Source organism: Dasypus novemcinctus, chromosome 16 (assembly GCF_030445035.2).
Source record: "Dasypus novemcinctus isolate mDasNov1 chromosome 16, mDasNov1.1.hap2, whole genome shotgun sequence".
Lineage (NCBI taxonomy): Eukaryota > Metazoa > Chordata > Mammalia > Cingulata > Dasypodidae > Dasypus > Dasypus novemcinctus.
This window is the reverse complement of record NC_080688.1, coordinates 30,770,403-30,789,235: the sequence shown is the minus strand read 5'-3', so window position 1 is coordinate 30,789,235 and position 18,833 is coordinate 30,770,403. Positions and strand designations below refer to the sequence as shown.

At 41.3% G+C, this 18,833-nt stretch overlaps 1 protein-coding gene across 32 annotated transcripts in view; it reads right to left on the bottom strand.

The window, feature by feature from the left end:
* Window positions 1–18,619, bottom strand: part of DLGAP1 (DLG associated protein 1) — a 1,067,602-nt gene extending 1,048,983 nt beyond the window's left edge. For 9 of the 32 annotated variants that reach the window (XM_058277443.1, XM_058277456.1, XM_058277446.1 and 6 more), the window contains exon 1: window positions 18,168–18,483. The gene's annotated coding sequence lies outside the window, so the exon portion shown is untranslated. Of the gene's footprint in view, window positions 1–17,122 lie in introns of all 32 variants that reach the window. The other 23 variants (XM_058277458.1, XM_058277447.1, XM_058277463.1 and 20 more) reach the window with 14 other exon arrangements.
* Between the last annotated feature and the right edge of the window lie 214 nt (window positions 18,620–18,833).

Below are 18,833 nucleotides of genomic sequence, written 5' to 3'. Positions count from 1 at the left end.
CATCTTACATATTTTGAGCTACTTATTTGCTTATAATCTGGCCACCATTCCTATAGTTGACTGGTTTTTTGTTTTGTTTTGATTTTGGACCTTGTTTGGATTTTTATAGGAACAAGCTCTAAACAAACAATAATATTTAAGAGACAACTAGGGAAATTTAAGCACTAAAAGGCTATACAATGATATTCAGGAATTATTGTTAACATTTTTAGATGTGATAATGCTACTGTGGTTGAGTCCTTATCTTTTCAAGTTACATGTGGGAATCTTTATTGTTTTGGTGGTTTTAACTTTATTGCAGTAATATATATGCAATATATAATTTCCCATTTTAACCACTTTCAAATATACAGTACCATCCACTGGTTCACCAAACCCCCACCCCCCCACCCCTTGCGGCTTTTTTTGCTTGCTGTCTGCTCTTTATGCCCATTTGCTGTGTGCTCTTCTGTGTTTTTGCTTGTCTCCCTTTTTGTTGCATCACCTTGCTGAGTCGGCTCTCTGTGGGGCTTGCGGGCCAGGGGCACTCCATGGCACTTGCAGGACAGAGGCACTCCGCAGCGTGCGGGTGAGCCTGCCTTCACAAGGAGGCCCTGGGACACCAACCCAGGGCCTCCATATGGTAGACGGGAGCCCAACTAATTGAGCCACAGCCGCTTCGCCATCCACTGGTTTTTAACCACCTGACTCATCCAACCTATGGCACCAGCATGTACATCTACTTTCTTTCATGCAGTAATACCTCTCTGCACCTTTCCTGGTCTGAGCTCTTAAATCTGTGCTCTGGAGCTACCTGGCTTTGGGTGCTATGCAGTTTAATCTTTTCATTTGTTGGGAGAAGAAAGCAAAAGAAAGAATTCAGGAATTGGCCAGCTTTTCATGTCACCAGAATTATACTTTATTTGGAGTGGTTTTATGACTGTGATTAGATAGTTATGAGTTTGGAGAACATCTGGAGCAATCACATTCAAATATACCAAAACTCCTTCCAAACTTAAATTAAGGATGTAGCTAAATCATAGTAATTTTAGATTAGTGCGCTCCCTCCATTGATGTGGAGACTGAGAGCTGACTGAATGCCAAGGTCTCTTATCTTACCCTTTTAACACCTCTGCTTCAATCTCCCATCTCTTCCACCTTGTATATTATTCTCTGGAATCCTAGAGATAATTTTTCTTGACTTCCATTCCTTCTCTTTTCACTGTGCCATGATAAATTTACCTTATTCTGAATTTTATGCTGGAATGTTTATGTGACTATATTTTCTGTTTCATATATATTGTCTTCCTCTTTGCTCAAGCCAGAAACTTGGGTACAAGTCTGCACCTTTACTTCCTTACATCAAGTACACAAATTTTATGCTAACTGTTGACATTTCTCTCAAATCCACTTCCCTTCCACAATGCAGGAACCTCCAGCCTACTCTGTATCTTCACCTTTTTCCTGTCTTAATCCAAATGCTTCCTTGTTGCTCATTCTATGTTCAATTTTACCCTCCTCCAAACTATCCTCTGAAGTTATGCTTGAAAAATCATTCTGAAATGTGTTTAGTTACGTTCCAAGATCAAATTATTTGATGACTAGCTCTCCATGACCTGTAAGATAAAGTTTCAACTTTGTACTGCTGCATTTAAAGTTTTCTAAGTATAGATTTTCAGCCTTAACTCTCAACACTCATCTATGTCATGTGGCTCTAGGCTTCAGACGTTCTTATTTCTCATTTATTAACCATTTTTTCTCTCTATGCCTTTGCCTCTGTTGGGGCCTGTCCTTGGGATGCCCTCCCTTCCTTTCCTGCAAGGCAAACCTCTATGTCTTTCAGGACAGCTTAAGGGCTTCCACTGTGTCCCCTGGAAGATCTGCATATCACCTCCTCTTGGTTCTCACAGTATCTCAAGTGTACATATTACATCAAACTGCAACATTTCACTGACATTGCCCATCCCTCCATGACTTGATACATTTGTGAATCGGAACCAAACACAGTGCATGACAAAATAAAGGATCAATAAATGTTCTCTGAAGTACTAGACTGATGCTACCATCTAACATTTCCAACACTTATTTAACTTCTTAGAAATTTATTTCAGCTACCATGATCATTCCATGATTCTAAATAGTGTGCACATCCTTTATTTAGTTGTGTATATGCATCTACACATATTTATATATCTGTGATAACTTGAAGCCTGCCTCTGTCTACTGATGGATAAAAAATCTGATTCCAGAAATCTTGAAGAAGAAGAATCTTGAAGTTTTACTGTAGGAATTTTGCCTAGCATATGGCATAACAAATCTTTTAGACAACTTTTTATTCCCAATAATTTCAACTCAGGGCAACTGTTTAAAATCTTTCATATTCCCTCCTTGTGCTCAATCACTTACCCCCAACCCCACCCCAACACCCTGTCTCTCCCCAACCCACCCCCCATTTACTTGCTCCTTCCTCACTTTCATCAACCACCCTCCCCAACAGCTTATCCTATATTCCCCACCAAGCAATGCAGTTTATTTTCAGCTCTCTTGGTTATGCTTACTACCTACCTAGTTTAGATAAAATGCAGTCAATCTCCCTTCACAGACTTATTGGTGTTTTAAAATTAAACTGCTGGATTCCTTTCCTGCATATCCTTACAATCACATGGTTTGTAGAGTCCTTTAGCTTCACTGTTTCATATTTCACTAGGACCTCCAAGTAACCCTGCTCTCTTCCGAAATTATAGTTCAAACAAGATCAGAATTTTAAAGGATCCTCAAAATCACACGATCACCCCTCTCAACGGATACGTGGGAAAGCTGCGACTCTCTGAGACGTGGATATCCCATGCAACAAGATACTGTTTAGGCAACACAGTATGATGAAGAGGAAGAGCTTCTTATGAATTGGCTTGAAAGGCTTAGGAAACATCCACAACCTGCTTTCTTCCCACACTCACCTTTGCTTTAGCAACATTGATTACCACCTCTGAGAAATCCTACCTGACTCCGCCTGCCAAGTCCAGTGACCCAGCTTTGGACCCAACACAAAATGCCATGACATCCCCTCCTCCTGTTGTCCAATGAATTGAATCCTTTCTTGTCCTTTCTCACAAGACTTTGAGTTCACTGAAGGTGGGAATATGCCAATTCTACTGGTGAGTTCCGAGCACTTACTCGGAGCTGACATATTCATAGAACTCATACAGGACACCAAAGATTTTAACCCAACTTTTTCAACCAACAGTCACTTAAAACTTTAAATTCAAGAATATTTTGTTGTTGTTATAAGTAAGAAAGTCAAATTACTGAGAACTTCGTTATACCTCAGGGGCCGTTTGAGATTATTTTATAAATCCCCAAAAGAGAGAGAATATGTTTGTAAACTAATATATTCCTCTGGGCGTGATACCTTTGGTTGCATTAAATTCAGCTGAGGTGTCATTGATTAGATTACCTGTTAAGATTGGGGCTTTTGATTTGACTATGTCAGTGGGTGGTATGACTCAGATTGAGTCGTTGCTCCTTTGATGGGCCTGATATAAACGGACTCTCAGACAGAGAGACAGATACACAGGAAGAGAGAGCTCTTTCATTTTTGATCTTGCCATGTGACAGAAAGGAGAAGGCTTGAGCAGCTGGAGCCCCAGGGAGAGATGAGCCATTCGCCTGATAGTTTGCAGTTGACCTTGGGAAGAGAATAGAACAGCTGAGGCTGATAAAGAAGGTCCAGAAAGAACCAAGCCCTTTGCCAGGAGAAAGACTACTGCGGGATCACTTGACTATGAAGACTCAAAAGGCTGGGCCCACAGAGCTCAGGAGAAAGAGGGAGCCAGGGGGGCAAGGAGAGACCAGGCAAAGAGCACACACAATTTTGCTTCAACACGTGGCAGCTGACTTTGTTGAGTATGGTGCCTTGAGTCAGACTATTTATGGCCTTGGAACTGTAAGTTTTTACCCCAAATCAACACCCTTTATAAAAGCCAACAGGGAAGTAGCTGTGGCTCAATCGCTTGAGTTCCCATCTACCATATGGGAGGACCTGGGTTCGCATCCCAGGGACTCCTTGTGAAGGCAGATTGGCCTGCGCCTGCGGAGAGCTGACAGCCCAAGCACGCAGAGCCTGGCGCAGCAAGATGACACAAAAAAAGGGAGACAAGCAGACACAGAAGAACTCGCAGCGAATAGACACAGAGAGAAGGCAGCAAGCAAGCTGCAGGGGGGAGGAGGGGGGCAATAAATAAATAAAAAATAAATCTTAAAAAAAAAAAGCCAATAGATTTCTGGTACTTTGCATTGCCATCCCTTTGGCAGACTAGTACAACCTCCCAGCCATTCTTTTGACAAATACTTATTAATAACCCATTTGTGAACCAGAATCTATGCTAAAGGAAGTGCTTGGAAAGAAAATAATGCGGGCAGGATGAATTATTTTACCAAGGGTGGTCAAGAGTGGACTGAATGAGGAAAAAAAAAAACTCACTTGAAGACAAGTAGTGATGGGGGTATGAGGCAGGGCAAAATTCCAGGCAGACGGAATAACATATTTTAGAAAATACTAGTTTTTATATCTTTTACCTAAATATATCTGATTGTGTGGAATGAATTACTCAATTTCAATGAGAGAATTTCTAATAAAACATTTTGGTTCATGTATATTCCACACATGTGCATACAAATAAATTTTTAAGAACATGCCTGACATAAAATATTGAATTTCAATTTCAATATAGGGCATTTATAGATTGAAAAGTAGCCAAGTCTTTGGTCTTACATTTCCTGACTTCACAAATTAATGTATTAATTTGAATATTTTACTTTTAATAATACCTGCCTAGTACTTTCATTGAATTGATGTCCTAAGTCAACTGAACACTCACATTTATTTTGAATATAATGAAAGGATCTCGAACAAAAAAAAAAAAGCATTAGAAATAACCTTTACAGAAATATGGAAAGAAATATTTAACATATTTCACTTACAAAATTTGTCATCTGTGACCTTACAATGAGAGCAAGGATTTTATAAAGATCACTCACTATTCTATCGGGCTTATATGTATCAATTCTCCTTTCAGCTTCTGTTAATTTAAATGAGCCAAATACCCTGCACTTATATTTATTTATCTATGGCAAAGAAGTTTATACATTCAACTTGCCTTATTCTTAACATAAAACAAAAAAACTATACTAATACTCCAGTATTTTATGGGCCAGTTGAATTAACTTGTTCTTGAGTTAAAAAACAGCAATGTTTATGTACCAGTGTCTATTTAAATAGATTGAAGCTTTTCATTCCATCAGGTTGATTTGCATAGAATTCTAAGCAGTATTGATGACTTTCTTTCATATATATGTTAGGAGGACAATCTGACATCTTTTATTTTCCCTACCATCAGTCCTTAACTGAACCTTGCCAAAAATGTGCCAGTTTTGTTAATTGTGTTTTCTAAATTGTGTCCTTATTGCAGACATCACCTGTGTTTGTGCTTCTTTGTCTTTGAGATATGTGTTCATTTATCCTTTCAAACAGATTACTCAACAGGAAGCAGATAGCTGAAGGTTCTCTTGCTGCCAACAGCTCCATTCCTGGAAAGAAGAGACTGATTTTTAACAAAGCAAGCAGATGGTCACACCTCCAGAAGGTTCCACAGAGACTCACCTCTGTCACGCAAAATTTCTCTGACAAGTGGGAAGAGGCAGGTGGAAAGAGACAGGTAAGCCAAACACAATCTATTTATGCACTTTGTTCTTGTGCCCTGAACAAAACAGTCTGTATCCTGAAAGAACCCACCAAACCAGGCACCAGTAAAAATCAGGTTTAAGAAATGGGGAAGGTATATAATACAACTGACATTATATTAAAAAGTAGCTTGACCTTAAGACCAGAGGGCTATGACTTTAGCAGAAGGCATTTAATTTACATTGTGTTCTCCACACATGAGATACATGGAAACAGTAGGAAGGAATTAAAGAAAAAAGGCAAATGATACTTAAAGTGTTTCTAAATAATCACCTTCTGGCCAATGAGGCTGTGAAATGAAATAATTTCAAACACAACTAGGGTCTAGTTTGCAGCAACTAGGGACACGTTTCAGAGAGTTTCCAGTTTAGTAAACATCCAGTTTCTTTGACTTCCATTTCACTCTACTTTTCTTAGATGTCTTCTAATTGCCAGGCACTGAGTTAGTCACCAGGGAAGTAAGAAGCCTAGTTGCTAAGAGGCCTCAGCTCAAATATCAATTCCACCCCTGGAAGTTCTGTGGTATGAAAATATATTCCTTAACACATGCTATCACTTACTACACAGGGCTGGTATGAGGCTAAGAGGAGATTGTTTACATAAAGTGCTTGGTGTATAGTAAGTACTTAAAAGGACTAACTCGATGTAAGTACTACTGGCACTATTATTAAAGAGATACAGTTTGAAATAAATATGTCCCTCTGTTAGAGTTCACAACCCAGTGGAAGATCAAGTCACAGAAACAAGTAACTACAATGTAATGTGGGAGACCTGTACCTGAAGAGTACATAGACTGCTGTTAAAACAGAAAAGACGAAAGAATGACACAACCGTGAATGTTACCCACATCTCTCCCATCTTTCCAAATCCCAAATCTAGAATATTTCAAATGAAAGTCTGAGTTAAAAACAAACAAAAAATTCATTACTTTATACACAGATAAAGTATTGAAGAACTATTGAAGAACAATCTCTCTTATCTACTTTTTCCTTAGCTTTTATCCCTTTCTAACTTTCTAAAAGAAGTATGGATTATGTTTACAGCTTGTTTATCTATTTTTTGTTGTTGTTCAGGGATGAATTCAAAGCATAATAGTGTCTGTTATATAGTAGTTTTTCAATAAATTATTGTTGGTTGGATTAAAGAATGAATGAACTGTTAATGCCTGTCCTTCAATAGGAAGCACCTTCAATCTGAACTGTGTAGAAAAAAATTAAACCTGGCAATAAGTACATAAGTTACCTATAACTTAAGTAACCTATAATTCCTATTACTCCTAACTTACTAACATCTGACCTACAAATAACCTACATGTACATAACTTGGTTCTCAATGCAGGGAATAATAAACCTAATAAACATAATAATAGACTAGATGTTTCTACCATAGTTGAAATATTCAAATAAAGTAGTTTATATAAATGTAGATACTTAATCACTGAGTAAGTAAGCTCTCTGGGTTCCCATTTCCTCTCACTAGGTTCCAGTCCTGGATGAAAGAAAACCATACTTCTGTAATGGGAGCTGCAGTTTCCTAAGCTCCGTCCAGCTCCTGAGCATGGCAGAGCCAGAATTCCTAATTCTGCTGCAGAAGGGGTGGTATGTGTTCTTGGTCAGAATTTAGAATTCATGTTTTCCCGAATATAGGGTCCTAAATCTTAGCTAGATACAGTTAGAAAAAGATTACTTTGCTTGTGGAACATGGATCAAAAAGATTCTACAAATTTAACTTTAGAATCCAGCCACTGTCATATTGCACAATTTGTATGAGAAAATGCTATTCGATTTCCAAAAATTGTCACCCTCTCGATACACTTCGGAACGCGACCATTTATAATCTGGTGTTGCTAATATTTAAATCAAACCAAATGTGAATTAATCAAATCCCTTTGGAGCACCTTAGATCAGTTCACATACGCCAACACTTCCACCCAAAAGGGATTCCTAGAAGAATAAAGACAGGAGAAAAGACTATTTGGATTTTTATCCTGTGGAGTTTTAAACCTAAGGCACACAGCTAGGGACGACTGTGATACGGTAACAGATGAAAACGACAAGTAATCGAGATAGAACTGCTGAGAAATCATTCCATAATGAAAAACCAATGGAATTTCCCCACCTAATCATCGATAAAGTGCTCTCATTCCGTTTTGTGTTATGCGTGTGTGTGTTTCATCTTCTGAGCCCTTTCTAGGAGAGAACTGTGAGCTGCCTGACTGCTCAGGACACAGAAGGCGGAAGACAAGCCCCACGTAGCGGGACAGCGGACGCCCTGCACCTTCCGGGTACAGCCACACCAGTAGGTAGTGCTGCACCGGAGAATCAAGTGCAGCAGGAGACTCCCAAACCAACCAACACATCAGGGTTTATCCTTTCCTTAAAAACTCAGCTTTATTTGTCTATGGGTTATGTCCAATAACTTCTAAAAAATCAACACGACTGAAAAGCAGCTCAATTTTTCTTACTACAGATCAGCTCCCTGTCCTAAACCCTTCCCGGTTCCAAGAATATCACCATCCCCAATGTCCTCACCCTGCACATCTCTCCTCAGCCAATGCCTTCTCCAACAACTAATTGCCAATCACCGAGGTAGCAGCTGCTACCCATTCACAAACCCAGGCTTCGGCGGAGGAGGGCTACAAAGCACAGAAGCCAATTCATCACTTCAAGGAGCTTCAGAGCCAGGAGTCTTCACATAAAACATTTAAAATGTAAATCATAAAGTAAATGATCCAGACAAATGCAACTGGGATTTAGAGGAGAGTTGAACCTGGGCCGGAGCAGTCATAAAATGCTTCACGTGAGAGGCGAGATTTGATTGGGCCTTGAAGAAGAGAGGGGGCTTGAAAGAAATTACGTTAAAAGAAATCCCTGCTCGCAGTAAAACAAACAGCATAGAAGGACATAAAAGAAAGAAAATCCATGACTCCCTTGTCCTTAGGGAAATCCACTGTTAACAATTCCACAAGTAGACAGAATTTAAATAAATGAAGAGAAAGGAGCAAGAGCAAAGAAAGGCCGGAATAACATGGTCCTGACAAGCAGTGGGCGGTCCAGGTGGAGAGAGGTTTTATGGAAGGGAACAATTAAGAAATAAAGTAAGTGAAGACAAGCCCCGGGCTGTGTCTTTCCTCACGTGTTCCTCCGCCAGCTATGGGGCAGGCGTGTTCTTGCCGCAGGGGATATCAAGGTGCGTGACCCCTCAAGGTCAAGGACAAAGCTCCGGAAGTCTTGCAAAGGTCTTGAACGTACTTTAGAAAAGTAAATCTAGATGCAAGTTTAATCAGAAGAGGGAGCTCCCAGAAGCAGGAGGCCCCATTAAGAGGCTTCTGTGTATTCTAGGCATAAAATAATGAAGCAGCAGCAGAATCAAACTTTTAATAGTTTATAAAATATGAAATGATAATATCTTTATCAATTCAGAATTGGGACGGATTTTCTTAGCACAGTATCTTATCTTTACGATAAAGAGAAAAACATTTTTTTTAATTTTTAATAAAACAATCTTTTGACCCACAGACTTAAAAACATAAAGGGCCAACCCACCACATGGGAGAAGGTCACTGAAATACACATGACGGAAAAAAGCTTGGCATCCAGACTTTAAAAATAACTCTTACAAATTAATAACTAAAAAAAAAACAAAAAACAAGGAAAATGAACCTGTATGAATAAGCTATCCACAGAAGCCTGAATATTAATGAAGAGGGGGGAAATGTTCAGCCTTACTAGCAGTCAGGGAGTAATAAATTAAAGCTACAATGAGATATCATTTCACACCCATGAGACTGGCAAAAATATAATATATCACCAAGTAATGGCAAGGGTATGGGGCAAAAGGAGCACTTATAGATTGCTGGTGGGAGTAAAAATAGGTGCAAACCTTTCAGTAACTTGGCATTACCTGAAAGTATGAAGGTACAAATTCCATCTTTGCACAATTCCACTCCTAAAGATATAACCCTAAAAGTCCTGGCTTGGAAACAAATATCCATCAACAGAAGATGGACACATTAATAACGATAAAGTGAAACAAGGAATACCATATAGTCGCAAAAATGATCTACACATTTCAACAAAATATTGAACAATATTAAAGCAAGGCGAAGACAAACACAAACATCATGTTACCCCATTTATATACAGTTTTAAAACAGCAAAGCAAGCCTCTACAGCTTGGGTCCACTTACATATATAGAAAAGAAAAGGGAAATGCATGGGAATGAGAAATAAAATTCAGCCTTCAGGGTACCCCTCAGAGGACATATTCTAGAATAGACAACTTCCTGCGAGTTTCAGGAGTATTTGCATGGGTAGTAGGTACATAGATGTTCATTATACTATTCTTAACTTTTCATTACTGAAATATTTTACAACCATTTTAATTAATAATAAAAACTAAAAAACAGGGGAGTGGATGTATCTCAGTGGTTAAGCGCCTGCTTCTCTTGTACGAGGTCCTGGGTTCACTCCCCAGTACCTCCTTAAAAAAAATACTTTAAAACACTTTGTGATATAGGTATGGGGTAAAAGAGAAAGGAAAGAATCAAATATTATATGAAATTTTTTGTTTCTTTTTCCCCCATATCTTCGTCCCAAGATCTGGCTCTCATCAATTTTTGCTTCGTGCAACAATTCCCTAAGGCTTCTCCCTCTCTGTTCTGATCTGGTTTTATCACCTACTTTCATCAGTCCAAGAGGCCACCTCCTCATGTCACTTCTAATCCAAAATCTTCAGTGGCTCCTATCAACCATAAAGGTTCCCGTGTAGCCATGTAAACTCAATTTAACATGTCTCTATCCTTCTCAACCAAATTGATCTTCAGGTCTAATTAACATGTATTAGATAAGCTAGAGCAGAGCATCTTCTCTCCAAGCAAAGAACACGTAAAGTTAATTTGCTTCTCCATATCTTTGTAAATGTTTGCCTCATCCACAAATCATTGCTTTTTCCCATTTAAGTTTTGCCCATCCATGAAGGTCCATCTTAAGACTTGCCTCTTTAGAAAGCATTCCACAATAAGTATGATTGATCCCATATATTTGGGCACTCAGTTTTATTCTGTAGTACATTTTAAGTAATTATTTCTTACCTCTTAATCTTATACTTTCAATTAGATTTAAAGCTGCTGGAAAAATTAAGCTATGTTTTATGCATCTGTATTTTCCACAGTAATAAGCACATGGCAGATATTATAAATAATTTTTGTTTGCCCATGCATGGAAAGGCTATACACATGTGTGGCAGTTTGATATTATTGATGAATTCCAAAAAGAAATACTGATTATATTTGTAAATAGGTCACTCTGGGCTAGTAATACCCTTAGATTGTCTTGAATTCAGAGGTTTCACTTTTACTTGACTAACTTTTGACTAGGGTTTGGATTGGGCCATGTCAGTAGGACGTCGAGAAAACAACAAGGCAGAGGAGACCCAGTTTTAATGCTGGAGCCCTGGGAAGTAAATACACAGAGAAGCAGGTACATGAGGAAATAGAAACAGCTCCATAGACACAGCAGAGGTCCCAGGAAGAGAAAGTCTGATAGTCTACAGCTGATCTGTGGAGAGAGCAGAGCAGCTGAGCCCAGAGAGACATGAGCCCCAGGAAGAGAGGAACCCAGGAAGCCTGAACCCTTGCAGATATCGGTAGCTATTTTGCTCCAACACATGGCAACGGACTTTGGTGAGGGAAGTAGCTTATGCTTTATGACCTGGTTACTGTAAGCTTCTACCCTAAATAAATAGCCTTTATAAAAACCAACAGATTTCTGGTATTTTGCATCAGCACCCCTTTGGCTGACTAACACAACATTCCAATATCTGACATCTATCATCTAGGTTCCTCAGGATTCTTATCATCAAAGCAGAATAGTTTCAATTATTAATAAAAGAAATGTAAATTTAGAGAAATTGGCATGTATCATAGTTTGTAAAATAGTGGGCCATGTCTCCCTTGAATCTTACCTTGTCTCACAAAACATCTGAGGCTTAACAGTGAATCTGGCATCTAATGGAGAAGGCCAAGTAGAAGGTAAGCATATCCACAAAGCTGGCCCACAAAACCACATCATTTCAGTATCGCAGAAGCAATAGAGTATACTACAAATCATGGAAATATTTAGAGTGCTCCGACTATATATTATTTAAAACATAGATTTCAATATCTTCTACAATTAAGAGTCACCCCACATAGGTCATAACTAAGAACCTCTATATTAATAGAAACCAGCCTCAAGCAAGAAAGTCACTTATGGCTACTTTTTTTCTCCCCCTACACTGGTCTCTCATCCCTGGACTCTAATTCATTCTTTAAATCCCTCAGTGAACACTTGCATCCTTCTGTAGGCAAATCTATACAAGCCGCTATCCATGAGACTCCTTTGAATTTATGGTCTCTTGTTGGTAGTCAGGCATATTAACAGAAAATGCAAAACAAAACTAAGATGCAACTATGTATCACATTGAATGGAAGCCCAGAAAGGGCTATTGGGGTGAAAGGTAGAAAAGACTTCATAGAGGAGCTTGTGCTAAACCTTGAAAGGTGGGATGAATTCAACACACAGACAAGTGGGGATTCTTAAGCTATTACATTTGAGTAAGGAGGAGGAGAAAGGGGATTTCAAAACCTTCCCTTCATTCACAAGAGACATCAGTTCCCTAGTGGGAAATGTAGCACAACCTAAGACATCCCAATTTGGCCGAGGAGGGATTAGCCCTCTGTTTACCAGGTGTTATCAGAGTAAGCATAGGATCAAAGAATATAGTTTGATATTGCAAGGAGGGCCATGCCAAAGCCATGTCACATTATCCCCAGAGTTAAGGTCCTTAGCTGGCTGGAACACAGTTCTACATTCACTCATTGATTTATTCATTCATTCACTCAACCAATGTTTATTGATCACTTATTAAGTGCCAGGTGCTATGTTCGGCATTGGTGACATTTGGTGCACATGCTAAATTTAGTTCTGGATCTCAGGTAAACACAGTTCAGCAGGGGGATAGTCAATCAAATAATCACAAAAGTCAATGCATCATTATTTACTGTAAAAGGATCATGGGGGGGGGGAGTATAAAGAGCTATAAATGCATTCAGCTAGCAAGCTTCACTGATTAAATGACCTTTGAGCTGAGGACTGACAAGGAGAAAATGTGTAAGAAACAGGGTTCTGGGGAGGGGGGTGGGAAGTCTAGCTATCCTGATTCTGATTCATAAAAGTCATAGAATTGAGGGGGTATTATCTACATTGACGGGGCAAGGGCTCACTTGATAAATTTCTGAACATGTTACTGCTTTGAGGTTCCCTTGAGCCCCCCTCACCCTGACTCAAAATGGGAAAAAAAAATTCCTGTTTGAAAGAATGAAAAGGTTACTTTTGCCTTTTGGATTAAACTCTACAGGAAAATAGCTCGGAAGGGAGTGAATGTGCCTCACCTTTTTGCTAGCATAGTATGATGAATCATATCAAAGAATAGTTGTTTGCAAAGTCTGAGACAAGATCAAAATGCCATTTTCCTCTGAAACTACAGCCTGTGTTTTGTAAAGAAATCTCAGTGATATCTAGCAGGGAAATTTCTAGTCCAGAAATAGACCTCATACGATGAGTTTCCACTGACATTGAAACCAAGAAAGAAAGGTTTCCGGGGAAAGGGGGTAATCACGAGGTTAGAGAGAGGGTTAATGCCAGTTCTCCTATCCTAGACTCATAATGTTCTACAGTATAGAATTAAAAGAGAAGTTACTCTAGCAGATGTTTTCAAATCAGCCAAAACTGTGTCACGGAGTAAAGCAGCAGGGCTGGAAATGTGCCCAGAGAGACCTTCCCACAAGCAGCCTGAGGGAACCATTTAAGTAGTCTCTGTACCCTCTGAGTGCAGAGACTTGGAATTAGAGGACAGGGAGATAAACCAGTCAGAGCACAATTCCTCCTTATCTAATTGCTTGTCCAAAGTTTCCTCAAGACTTCCACTCTGCTAAATACTAAGGAACCCTGGTATACTTTGGCAGCTTCAGATCATGCTCTTCTATGCTTGCTTTTGGGTTGTTGCTTACTAAGCTGACAAGAAAATTTGAAAAGACATATAGAAATTGTGACTATAAAATATGCCCGGCAGAGAAAGCTGCCATGAGTGGATATGAAAATAAACAATTTAGTTACAGGGAAATCCTAGGAGCAGGCTGACTTTGCATTTACATAAGAGACGCAGAGTACTGATATCTAACCCACAACCCCAACTGAGACAATCATAGCCCAACTAGGTTGGTTCCCATCTACCCAAAAAATAGCCCAAAGATCTGAGCCCAAGACCTATGGATATATCCAGAGATTTCCTGTGTGTGAGCTGGGTTTTGTAAGTAGGCTGTCACTTGCTACCCAGTAATCATTAACTCCTACAGGAAGGGAAAAAAAAACAATAAAGCACCAAACAGGAAACATCTTGAGTTAATTAGGAAGAGAATATTCCTAGTTTCTCACTCATCCGCCTACCAGAATGAAAGAAGTGAAAATTTGTTGGGTTGACATATTTCATATGCAATTAACCTCTGTGCAATGAAAGTAAAAATTAAGGCCTCAAGAAAAGTCATTCTCCATTTTAACCTCTTATATTCATATCCCAATTTTCTTTTCCCCACCCATATGTTCTGCTCTGCAGGTATGACCATTGCAGGGTTACAGAGAAAGAAATAGCAAGGAATATATACATATAAACATATTTATTCATATAGGTCAAATAGACATGTGTCTATGTGTTAGTGATTCTTGGCAAATGTTTAGCATTGCAATGATGAGGAAACAAAACTGGTACCTGATACCTCACATTATGAGTTATCTGTGAGTGTTTAAACAAATAAACTGAATTATTAAAGACTAGTTCTCAATGCCTATGGAAGAGGAATGTATTAGACCTTCCCAGGAACATCATCTTTGGTAATTCCTGGTTGATCACACATTTAAAGAGAGTCACCTTCAGTGGACAATGACAGAAATCAGGCTACATATTCCCCATAATCAAGAAGCAAGAAGGTCTAATGAGGGCCACTGCAATTATTCCTCTCTTCGAAGATGGAGAACTACAAGCATCTAGGATCTTCTGAAAATAAAAGAAACAGCACAAGACATGGGATGATTCTGAATCCTCAAGTGTCTCAGAGCATAAAGATTTTCTAAAATGTGAGAAAAGGGCCTTCTTTTGGTAGTATTTCCTTAAAATGAACCTTTACAAAGAGAACAGCATATCATAGACATATGGCATAGATTTTAAGTGTGGGAATCGCAGATCAGGATAAAGGGCTTCAGTTTTTTAAAAAGTCCTTTTAGCCTTCCAGTTTTAATGGTGTTCCCTTGGCAGGGGAAAAATAATAAGCAAGGAGGAAGAATAAAGAAACAAAAGAACTTACAACTATGTTGTTTTCTGAAATTAAGAGTAGAGAGGCAAGTGTGGTTTCTATAGAGATGAAATCTTCAAGTCTTCCAATTGGATGCTTGCCTAAAGGAAGCAGATTTCTGCACATAGCAAGGTGGTTCTGATTAAGGGTGGAGCAATTTGTGGGAATAATCAAGAAGGTACAATAACATGAAATTAAGCCTATCACAGATATTTCACCATAGAAATAATTAGAGTAAAGCTATTGCTGTATGAACCAGTAGCTAGAACCTTGCTTGCTTGCACATTAAGATACCATTTACTATTCTTTTGAATTTGAAGTTTAGTTCAGACCATTATGTGAAATCAAAATCAGAACACTGAATTCATTTCCAGAAGAAGTTGCTATTCTAAGAATTTGGTACTCATCTCAATTACGTTTAAACTGAAACTATTACTATGCTGTATTTCTCTAAATGCATACTTGGTAAAACTTAAGTTTCCCTCTTTCAAGTTTTAATTTTGTATATTTTTAAACATCTATATGGCTGCATGGAACAAAGACTTACATATCTTACAAGAGTTAAACCAAAGTGCTTATAGTTTTTATTCCTAATTTAGATTCAATGGGATCCTTAAGCTTAGAAGATACTAGAAAGAACACAACAGTTAGTTTTAGGTTATTTCTCCAGATGGGCTTCATAACACTGGGGGCAGGGTCTTGCTTCTATTTGTTTTCAATCACTGATATGCTTTAGCAGGTTTTTAGTCCCAGCACAACAAATATTAGGCTGAAGTAAAATTAAAGATGCTAAACGATGAAAATTCCCCTTAGGGAAAACTCTTGTACATATTATTCCCCAAAAGAACAAATGCTCGTCCATGATTTGAAGAACCTGTTAAAAATTATTTCATAATAGTTGGAAGAATCTGTCAAATAATTCATTTTGCCAGTATTTATAATGCCTATATTTTTTAGATGAAATATTTTTATTCATCAAATCTTAGAATAGAAATATATAGAGACCTAGAAATAGATACAAGAAATTTTTAAATAACCTATATATGAAAATGTATTTAAGATTTTTCTTAAATCCATTTAAGGAAATGTATTTAAGATTTTCTTAAATATTTAAGATAACTGACATCTTCCCTTAGTTTAAAGGATTCAGTTAATTATTTTTAAAAAGAGTCAGAATTTTAGCTCTGGAACCAGAAGTATTTCAAGTCAGTGACTCCACTGCAGCAGCTTTAAACTGAACTACTAAATCCAAAGGAAATTAAGAACAAAACTATTGACACTAGATTTCTATGAACTTTCCTATTTCATGCCAGAATATGAATTTTCTGAAACAAAAGTTGCTCTTGTAAACTAAATTTTAAAATTTCATACATTTTTACATAAATAAATATATTCATTATTTCTTTTTTTTTATTCATTATTTCTTATAGCAGTAAACTTTTAAAAAACTTAAGCAATGGAAACTTTAACCTTTTGGCATTAGAAAAATTCAGTTACTCTAACAGTTCTTGTCCCCATATAATTTCGGTTCAAGATGGAATAAAGACTACTGCTATATATGAAAAATGGCATAAGACACTAGAAAGTTCCTTCCGGCAGCTGAAATTCCGCTATAAATAACAGTGAAAAGGCAGTTAGCTCCTTCAAGTAAAAATAATTAGCAAGAAACTTGCATTCTGTCCTGAAATCGTTTCCCTATTTCTTAACATTCCCCATCCCAGTGTCTGACAATAACTCCAATTGCTCGCTCGCCACTTTTTACTTAGACGTTCGTTAAGACCATAAAAACTGAGATCTGCCTTTGGTGTTACTTTTATTCTGTGTCTGCCCTCACTGTAATTCCACAACTTCACTTGTTCCCTGTGTAGCGAGGGGGAGGGGGCGTCCAATCTCCTACACACCGGAAGGAGCCAGCCTCACTCTGAGGAGTGCCGAGTGTGGCCTGAGTCGAAGAAAGAAACAAAATCTCATTCACAGCGTCCCTGTCCTCGCCGCCTCCAACCCCTTCCCCTGCTTACCGCCTCCCCTTTTCCGACAGAAAATTCCGCAGCGCTCTCGACCCCGCGGGAGCACCAGCCCCGGCCCGGGGGCGGCCCGAGCGGGCTTGGAACCGACACAGGCACCTCAGTGTCCCCGGGCGGGCGCCGGGACAGGGGTGGCGGGCGGCCCCTTCCCACGGCCTCCGGGCGCGCGGGGGGAAGCAGGGCCAGCTCGTCGCCGCGGAGAGCGCAGCAGCTCCACTCCTGAATGCAGGGTCTTCATTGCCGCCCGGCCCCCGCCGAGGTCCCTCCCGCAGCTGCAGCCGCCACTCAATGAAAGCGCAATTTGTTATCGCTCGGGTCCCCGAGGCCAGGGTACTGATCAGGACCCGCGTCAGCGCCTCTCATTCAGGGCGCTCGGCGACTTGCTGGATGGATCCCGGGTCGCAGTCCCAGTCCAGCCATTAGCCGGGAACTGACCTCGGAAGCCGCGGGGGCGACACTCAGTGCCCTCCTCCTGGGACCCCCTTCTCTCAGCTTCTGTGTGTGTGCGCGCGCGCGCTCTCTGTGTCTCTGTTTCTGTAGCTTTCTCTCCCTGTCTCTTTCTTTGTGGCTCTGTTTTTCTTCTTTACACACACACCCAGGAGGGGTCTCTCCACGACCAACGCCAAAATGTCACCCCAAAATCAAGTGCAACAACTTGCTCTGAAACCGACCCGGGCACCTGTCGAGAAATGCCCTGCAGCCACCAGCCCCGGGTCTCCCGCGCGGTGCCTCGGCCGTGAATTTGGCCCGTGCAATGACAGGGATCGGTGTTCTCCTCCCCTCCCCCTGCCGGGACCCTGTCGCACAGAGAGCCATCCCCTTCCTGATCCCAAGGACTGCCGCGAGCACCGCGTGCCCAGAGAGGGGCGCGCCCGCCCTCGGGATCCCAGAGCTCCAGGAGCTCCGGGGAGGGAGGTCGGAAAGCCCGGGCCGGCGAAGGGGAGGGAAGCGGCGACGGCGCGGCTGGGAAGGAGCCACCCAGCGCGCGGCGACCCCGGCGGTGGCTGCCGCCCGGCCCCGCAGCGCAGCCCGGCGTTACCTGTCCGCTGCCCGCAGTCGGGCCCTCGATCCTCCGTCCGTCCGTCGGTCCACTAGCCTTAGAGGGAGGACGACGGGGGTGTCCCCGCGGCCGGGACAGGCTGCCAACGAGGTGAGAAGCCGCAGCCGAGAGCGGAGCCGCAGCCGCCCCGCAGCCGAGGCTGCCGCTTGCCAGGTCGGAGGTGCCGGCGAGGCCGCGTCCTCGGGATGGCGGCGCCGGGAGCGCAGCGCTCGCCTTTGGCGCGGAGGCTGAGCGCCGGCGGCGGGCTGAGGCGGCGCGCGGGGCTGCCGCCCGCCCCTGGCTGCATGTTAATACTGCGGGAGGAGGAGTCCCGCGCTTCCCCGCCCAACCACGGGCGCCGGCGCGCGCCGGGCGGGGAGCGGCCGCGGCCCCAAGCCAGCGCCCCCACCGCCCCAGAGGCGGAGAGCCGCCGCGGGCTGGCGCTGGCGTTCGCCGGGCCCTGGCCCCGGCACGTGCGCCCAGGCAGGGGTGCTGCCCGTCTGCGGAGCGCTCTCCTGGCCTGCCGGGCTGGTGGCCGATCTTAGGGACTTGGAAGCTCCCCTCGGCTTTCGAGTGGGAAGTGCATTCACATCAGACCTAAGGAAAAGCCTAGCAACCCCGGGATGCCGCCGAGAGGCCCGAAACACTGTAGGGGGCGTGACCCCA